Genomic DNA, 7,495 nt, shown 5'->3' on the forward strand with positions numbered 1-7,495 from the left:
GACTAACATGGCTATGGACTTTATCAGATGGAGGAAAATTGGAAGTTTAAACGGGGTTTATCCCATGAAAATCATGCAATTACTATTGAATCACAATTAAGATTTTCAGACACAGTGTGATAAAAGAGCCATTATCCTGGGAATAACTAGGGAATAAACAGGGAATAAACAGCAAGAAAGCATTTCCATGATTTTCCCATGAATGATTTATTGCTGTTTATTGCCTGGTTATTCAGGGGTTAATGCCACATTAGTTGCTTTTCAGAGTGATGTTGTGTGAAAAGCTTTATCGCAATTGCACAATATTCCTGGGATATGCCCGGGATAATGACTGTTTAATTGCAACATTGTGTGAAAATCTGAATTGCAAATGCATGATTTTCATGGGATAATCCCCTTTTATACTTCCAATTATCCCTCTGTGATATAGTCCCATGTCTTTGAATTCTATGCACCACCGCAATCATGAGCCTCACTACTTCTAAGTGGTTTTGGGAAGCAAATATATTTCTTTTTTACAATTTCAATTTTTATATTTTTTTTAAAAAGAGGCATTAAAAACCAATTAAAATGTGGGGTTTTCACTGATTTTTTGTGCCTGCTCACCCAGCTTTCACGTCTCACATGGGAAGGGAAGGAGACACAATCATGCAACTGAGGAACGTAAGAGTTCTAGTCCAGAAAAAAAATATCATTTTTTTCCTAAAGATCATAAATCTCAGAAAGAGAAATCTCTTATTCTAGAAGGACTATTAGTGCTACCTTGTCAAAGTCTTGTTATTGCTAACAGTGTGCTCTCATCATCAGACTGTGGGATTGAGATTTGAAGTCCTCACTGAGCCATGAAACTTACTTCTCCCCCCCCCCCCTATTTTTAATCTGTAGGTGTTATAGGTATTGTCTGACCTTTGTACACCATCTTGAGTTCCAGATGAGGGAAAAGGCGGAATACAAATGAATAAAATGATAAATAATGGTGCGTTACAGACTACCCAGAAGGGGCAGTCTGCCGCCACCGCCATTTGCAGCATGGAGGAGCCCCAGCGCCCAAACCGCGAGGCTCCTCTGCGCTGCAAATAAGAAGTGCCAAAATAGCGCTTCTCTTTGCAGTGCAGATATGACGCCGTGAGGCACCAATGGCGCACTCACAGCATCATATGCGCTGTGCGACATGTGGACGCAGTGAGTCCGCTATGTAAAGATGGCGGCCCCCATGTGGAACAGGTGCCGCCATTTTGTACGGACTGGGTCTAACCCTAATACGGACCCAGTTCGTACTTTATGCCCGTTTGTAACGGGCCTATATGTAGTTATGGGAAGTGAGGGATGAGGGCCTTCTCCAAATAAGAATTCTTCCCTCACCTGCCTCATTTCTAGCATTGCAGAGACCACTGCTGCATTTACACTATGGAATTAATGCATCTCTTGACTCCACTTTAACTGCCATGTCTCAGCACTATGGGATGCTGGGATTTATAGATTTGTGACACATTTAGCCTTCTCTGTCAGAGAGCACTGGTGCCCCAACAAACTACAGAGCCCAGCATTCCATAGCATTGAGCCATAACAGTTAAAGTGGTGTCAAACTACATTATTTCTGTAGTGTAGATGCAACACAAGACAATTAATACTGTCCACAGGTAGAACTCTTCCATTTGCTGTGTCCATGTTTACTTGGTAACTGCCTGCATCTTTTCTTTGGTTGTCTAAAGTGATGTTTCTAAGTCTCCACCTGAAGTTTGAATTTACTGCAATGCTAGAAATGTAGGGATGAAGGAAAATGTTATAGTAAGGGGCAAATTCTTATTTGGAAGGAAGGCAATGTCCTCTTGGCTCTCCTCCATAGCTATATTCGTGTCCAGCAGTTAAACCTGGAAGGAGGGGGAGAATGGCTTAGCAGTCATCTTTAAAGGCACCCCTCCTTGTCTTTGAGAGCCTCCTGTCCCATGTGATAAACTCCACAGTCTCTCTCACACACAACCATCTGGAGACCCCTACCCCGCTTTTTGGGTTTTATTGGCAGGTTTATTCAGATGGGATTTGCCATTGCCATTTTCTGAGGAGGCTGAGAGAGTGTGACTTGCACTAGGTCACCCAGTGGGATTCCATCCCTGCCTTCTAGAGTCATAGTCCAATGTTCAAACCAAGTACAAGGTCGCTTTGGACTGATTTTGAATTGGTGAATTGCCTAAATAATGTGAAATAAGGGATAATGAATACACAAATAAAGTGCACTGCATAATAACGTGAAATAAAGGGCAATAAATGAACAAATAATGTGAAACAGGGCAAAACCACGGGAACCGGATGCAAGCCCTGCAGAAAGTATAAACAGGTCACAATCCGATTCTGCCCTCACTGTGCATGTGCAGGTATGCTAATTCAAATTATAGACTATGAAGGGTACGTACTCATATGATAATTTATTTTGCATTCGCCCTACTTTGGGTTTGGGATGGGTGCTGTGTCCTTCAGTGCATTTGATAACCATCTGCTGTAATAGTGTTCATTTTCGAATTGGCCCAACTTTCTTTTGTTTTGAAATTGGGATATGTTCCTCTTATGTGATAATGCCCCTAGTCCAACTGGTTGCCTCAAGCCAGAAAGGACCTGAAGGCACACAACAAGAACACTTGATTTGGAGGGAGGAAGAGGAGAAAGTGTGGTGTGTGTGTGTGGGGCCCCTCTTCTTCCCTCTGTCCCCAGCTGATGTTGGCGCCAGGATCCTCCTCTTGCCCCTGTGTTTATAAAGTCATGGAGGCGGAGGACAGTGTTTCCAGGGGGGAACCCACCCTATAAAGCCCCCTCTCTCTTCCTCCCCAAAGAGACAGCCCCCTTCTTCCTCTGTTGGGTTGCCTGGGCCGTCTCCTTTCCTCAACCCCCCCTTGTCCGAGAGCAAGCATGCCAAATCAAGGGAGCTTCCTGGCCTCCCAAGTTCTGGGTTCTAATCTCCTCCCCCGCCGGCATGAAAGGACTCAATTAGCAGACACCTTGGTGGGAGGGAAAGAGTGGGGATGGGGGAGCATTAGGAGTCCACAGCTATGTCTCTCTGTGCCATCAATAGCCCGTTGTTGTCAGTGGGCTCTTTCTGCCCAGAATACAAAACAAATAACCGAGTTGTGAAGGGTGTGTGTGTGCTTTAAATGCTTTCTATTATCTGCCCTGACTATTTTCTTGGACAGTACAGTTGGCCCTCCTTATCCACTGATTTTTTAATCTGTGGATTCAAGCATCCACGGCTTCAAATATTCACAAGAAGGAAAAGTTCCAAAGAGCAAACCGTCATTTTGCCATTTTATGTAAGGGACAACATTTTGCTCTGTCATTGTATTGAATGGGAATTGAGCATCCACAGATTTTGTTATCCATAGAGGGTTCTGGAACCAAACCTCAGCAGATAACAAGGTTGCACTGTACAGTACATAGAGAGATCTTGTAGCACCTTTGAGACTCACTGAAAGAAAGAAATTGGCAACATGAGCTTTCCTAGACCTAAGTCTGCTTCCTCAGACACATATCTACCTATGGAAAGCTCCTGCTGCCAACTTTTTTCTTCCAGTTAAATCTCAAAGGTGCTACAAGATCTTTCTATGTACTGATTTCACAGACTTTTGAATTTTGTTTTACAGTTGGCCCTGGGTATCCATGGATTTTTTCTCTCAAGCAGCTACGGCTTGAAAACATTAAAGAATGATAGAAATTCCAAAAAACAAACCTTGGATTTTGCCATTTTATATAAGGGACACCATTTTAGTATGCCATGAATGGGACTTGAACATCCACAGATTTTGGTATCCATGGGGGGTTCTGGAACCAAACCCTAACAGATAATAATGCCCCATTGTAGTTTTAAATCACCTAATTCTGCCTTATGTGCAGGGTGACCAGAGGCCTTCCTTTTCCAGGACCTGTCCTACCTTTCAACCTTCTGGCCAGGAGGACATGCCAAAATGTCCTCCATTTGGAGCAGCACTAAGAAGCAAAATTTTATATTTCTGTGAGGGTTCTGAGCTTTTATTTGGTTATGTCTGACATATTTCTGGAAGATCCTACATTTTATGGTGTCTTGCTTCCTTTGTGGTGACGACATCTGGTCACTCTGCTTATAAGGACTTCACCACATAGGCAAAAAAAGCAGGAGCATAGTGAGATGCTCCTGTCAATATCGCACAATAACGTGAAGATTATCACAAGACATTGTGAAATATTGCAATTATCCCATGAATAAAGAGGAATTCTAGCACCACTTTTTATTCATGAGATTTTCCCATGAATATAAAGTGGTGCTAGAATTCCTATTTATTCACAGGATAATCACAGGATAATAATAATAATAATAATAAAAAAAATTGATTTATATACCGTTATTCCATTCGATCACAGCAGTGTACAACAATTGCAATAATGATACAATACAAGATAAAAATTGCAATAGATAATTAAAACTTACAAAACAGTGCACAGTATACATAAAATCAACATTAAACCAAGCTAGCAATACACTCGAAGATGTTAATCATAGGGGGGGGGACACATATCATGGAACATCAGGGAAGGCTTGATGAAACAAAAAGGTCTTCAGTCTCTTTTTAAAGAGATCCAGGGAGGTGGCAGTGCGGAGCTCCTCAACGAGGATGTTCCAGATCCCAGGGGCCAAATGGAAAATGCCCTTTGAGAGGTTGACCTACATCTTGTAGAAGGGATCCTCAATAAACTCTTCCCAGATGACATGAGTGTGCGGGGCGGATTATATGGGGAGAGGCGGTCCTCCAAGTACCCTGGGCCCAAGCCATTTAGGGCTTTATAGGTTATAACCAACACCTTGTATTGTGCCCGGAAGCGAACAGGCAGCCAATGGAGATCATACAAAATTGGTGTTATATGGTCGGCCCTGGAGCATCCAGTGACCAGCCTAGCTGCCATATTCTGTACTAACTGAAGCTTCCGGGTTTGGTACAAGGGTTGCCCCATGTAGAGCGCATTAAAGAAATCCAACCGAGAGGTTACCAAGGCATGTACCACTGTTTCAAGGTCCCCCCGGCCTAGGTAGGATCGCAGCTGGCGTATCAGCCGAAGCTGATAGCAGGTGCTTCTGACCGTTGCATCCACCTGAGAAGTCAGCTGGAGCAATGAGTCCAAAAGCACCCCCAGACTGCGAACTGAGTCCTTCAGGGGGAGCGTGACCCCGTTCAGGACAGGTGGACAAATATCCCCCCCCCCGGGGCCGGGAGAACCTATCACTAGCACTTCCGTTTTCTCTGGATTCAAACTGAGTTCGTTTTCCCTCATCCAGACCATTACCGACTCCAAGCAGGCATTTAGAGGAGAGATGCCATCCCTAGTCACTGCATCAGTCAGAGACACAGAGAAACATATTTGGGTGTCATCAGCGTACTGATAACACCGCGCCCCATGTCTCCAGATGATCTCTCCCAGCGGTTTCATGTATCAGACCTTATTTCTGCTCACCTTCCAACTAGGGCTCTCCGTTCTCGTAGTCAAGATCTACTGTCCCAACCCAGGATTTCCTCTGCCCCATCTCGGATTCGCCCCTTTTCACTCGCTGCCCCTCACTTCTGGAACCTTCTTCCCCCATGAACAAGAGCCATCACTTCTTTAACCAGCTTCAAAACGGAGTTGAAGACCATCCTGTTCAGAGAAGCCTTCCCAGGCATTGCAGAATTGTTACTTACTATTTGATGTTCTTTTGGTGCCTGTTTTATTGAATCGTTTCCTATATTGCTATGTATTTTATATGTATTATCCTACTAGAAAGGCCCCTTCCCCACCACCATTCCCTTTGTGTTGTGTCTTTTTAGATTGTAAGCCTGAGGGCAGGGAACCGTCCAATTAAAAAGATTGTATGTACAGCGCTGTGTAAATTTACAGCGCTTTATAAATAAAGGTTAATAATAATAATAATAATAATAATAATAATAATAATAATAATAATAATTTTGTTAAACTACTGGAATCAGAAAGCTTTGCCAAGCTACTATAAATAGCATGGAGGACAGAATGGCTCCTTGAGGGACACCAGATGTAAGCGCCCTCTTATCGGAGTAGACGTCCCCCAGCTGCACCATCTGGAATCTACCTGAGAAGTAGGAACGGAACCACTGGAGCACAGTGCCCCCGATACCTAACTCCCTCAGGTGTTCCAGGATAATCGCAATATCACACAATGTTGTGTGATAATCTTCACGTTATTGCATAATATTGACAGGAACATACCACTATGCTCTATATGGCATCATGGAGTGGCTGTAATCGTGGAGCTTCACATTGTGGTTTCTTTACTGTGTTCTCCAAGTCCACACACAGCTAAGGTGCTTATGACACTACCAGATGTTTCAGGTTATTCCTGTTGAAAGCCATACTCATGAAGATAGCTAAATGTTGATACTGTATATCATAGAATCATAGAGTTCAGAGACGTAGCTAGGATTTTAGGAAGGGGGGGCAGACTAAGTGCCACCATTATAATGGGGCTTGAGTGCGGCGGCGCAGCAGCACACACCATTCATTTTTCTAATGGAAGGGGGGGTCTGGACCCCAAGACCCCCCCCTTGGCTACGTCCCTGTAGAGTTGTAAGAGACCACAAGGACCATCCAGTCCAACCCCCTGCCAAGCAGGAAAACACCATCAATGCACTCCAGACAGATGGCCATCCAGCCTCTGTTTAAAGTCCTCTAAAGGAGGAGACTACACCACTCTCAGAGGGAGTGTGTTCTACTGTTGAACAGCTCTTGCTGTCAGGACGTTCCTCCTAATGTTGAGGTGGAATCTCATTTTCTGTAGTTTGCATCCATAGCTACTTGTCCTAGTCTCTGGAGCAGCAGAAAACTACCTTGCTCCTTTCTCAGCATGACATCTTTTCACATATTTAAATAGGGCTAATAGGGCTCTTAACTTTCTCTTCTAAAGTCTAAATATACCCAGCTCCCTAAGTAACTCCTCACAGAGCATGGTTTTCAGAGCTTTCACCATTTTGGTTGCCCTCTGGACTTTTTCCAGCTTGTCAATATCCTTTTTGAATTGAGATGCCCAGAACTGGCCTCAGTATTTCAGGTGAAGTCTAACCAAAGCAGAACAGTGTGACACTATTACTTTCCTCAATCTAGACTCTATATTCCTATTGATGCTGCCTAGAATCACATTGGCTTTTTTTAGCTGCCGCATCACATTTCTGACTCTTTTTCAGTTTGTTGTCTACTAAGACTCCCAGATTCATTCTCATGTTCTGTTGTGAAGCCAGCTGTTACCCATCCGATATACCTTACATTTCTCCCTGTTGATATTCACCTCATTAGTTCTGGCCCAGCTCTCACATCCTCAACATTTGTACACTTTAATAGCCTTACTTTGGCCCGGGAAATACTGGTGCTTTGCGCCAGCCTGGCGCTGGAATTAGGGCTCAGGAGAGCGGAGCGTCCACATGCTCCCAGGCCCTACTGCACTGTCCAGGTGCTATCTTGGCGCTCATGTGTTCAG

The sequence above is a fragment of the Sceloporus undulatus genome, chromosome 2 (genome assembly GCF_019175285.1).
Source record: "Sceloporus undulatus isolate JIND9_A2432 ecotype Alabama chromosome 2, SceUnd_v1.1, whole genome shotgun sequence".
NCBI classification, from domain to species: Eukaryota; Metazoa; Chordata; class Lepidosauria; order Squamata; family Phrynosomatidae; genus Sceloporus; species Sceloporus undulatus.